Consider the following 1611-nt stretch of genomic DNA (forward strand, 5'->3'; position numbering starts at 1 on the left):
TTTGTAATAATATTTTAACCTTACGTTTTTTCGTTATAACTTTATAGATATTCAATTGAATCAAACAAACTTTTTGGAGGAATTTAAGATTGGTTGCAAATTTTCAAAAAATTCGTTAAAAACTGCGTAAGTTATGAGTATTTAAGCTAGTTCTTTTATACATGCGCATACGCCAGTCAGTGTTGACAAAATATTAAACTAATCTCTCTCTCTCTTTGTAATAATTTTTTAACCTTACGTTTTTTCGTTATAATTTTATAGATATTCAATTGAGTCAAACAAACCTTTTGGAGGAATTTAAGATTAGTTGCAAATTTTCAAAAAAATTCGTTAAAAACTGCGTAAGTTATGAGTATTTAAGATAGTTCTTTTATAGATGCGCATATGTATCATACGCCAGTCAGTGTTGACAAAATATTAAACTAATCTCTTTCTCTCTCTCTCTTTGTAATAATATTTTAACCTTACGTTTTTTCGTTATAACTTTATAGATATTCAATTGAATCAAACAAACTTTTTGGAGGAATTTAAGATTAGTTGCAAATTTTCAAAAAATTCGTTAAAAACTGCGTAAGTTATGAGTATTTAAGATAGTTCTTTTATAGATGCGCATATGTATCATACGCTAGTCAGTGTTGACAAAATATTAAACTAATCTCTCTCTCTCTCTCTCTCTTTGTAATAATCTTTTCACCTTACGGTTTTTCGTTATAATTTTATAGATATTCAATTGAATCAAGCAAACTTTTTGGAGGAATTTATGATTAATTGCAAATTTTTAATAAATTCGTTAAGAACTGAGTAGGTTATGAGTATTTAAGCTAATTCCTTTATACTGCGCATGCACTGAGAAAAATTTTAAAAATTTTTCATAATTTTGTAGTGAATCGTATTTGGCAACTAAGAAAAAAAAAATTGGTTTGAATTTCTGAAAAATTTAAAAAGTTTCAAACAATTTTCTAAGTAGTTTTCGTACTTTTCAAAAGAAAGCTAAAAGCGAGCAGGAGTTATTCACAAATTTTATTTTGTATCATGCGACAAAATATGAAAGCAAATCATAATTCTTTACAATAATCGGGTCTCATTTTTAATAAATTTTGTTTAATTGTACAAGATAATATCTGTGGATAAACCCTTTGTTGTTTTGAGCTTTCTTTGAAAAGTATAAAAACTACTTAGAAAAGCGTTTGAAATTTTTAAGATATTCAAATTTGTGCATGCGCAGCGTAAAGGAACTAGTTTAAATACTTATATCTTGCTCAGTTTTTAACGAACATTTTTAAAATATTAAATCAACTATTTTATAATTGCTTTTAATTTTCTCCAAATATTGTGTTTAATTTCATTCCCAGACCGTTACCTATCGCCATTGTGGAACTCTAGTGTGAGGTAAATAAAGTACTTACCTAGGCATCAATGTAAAATTTAAAATGCGGCTGCCATCTAGATGAGAAATTCCAAAAATTTAAAACCTATTTTTTATTTGTTTTGGTGGTTTTACATTTTACATGTTTAAAATGAATTGATACAAAATGTATTTGCTAACATCAATATTTATTGATTTCGAGTGCTAAGTACTTAGAAATATTAAGTACACAAAGTGTCAAATAT

Source organism: Parasteatoda tepidariorum, chromosome 9 (assembly GCF_043381705.1).
Source record: "Parasteatoda tepidariorum isolate YZ-2023 chromosome 9, CAS_Ptep_4.0, whole genome shotgun sequence".
NCBI lineage: Eukaryota > Metazoa > Arthropoda > Arachnida > Araneae > Theridiidae > Parasteatoda > Parasteatoda tepidariorum.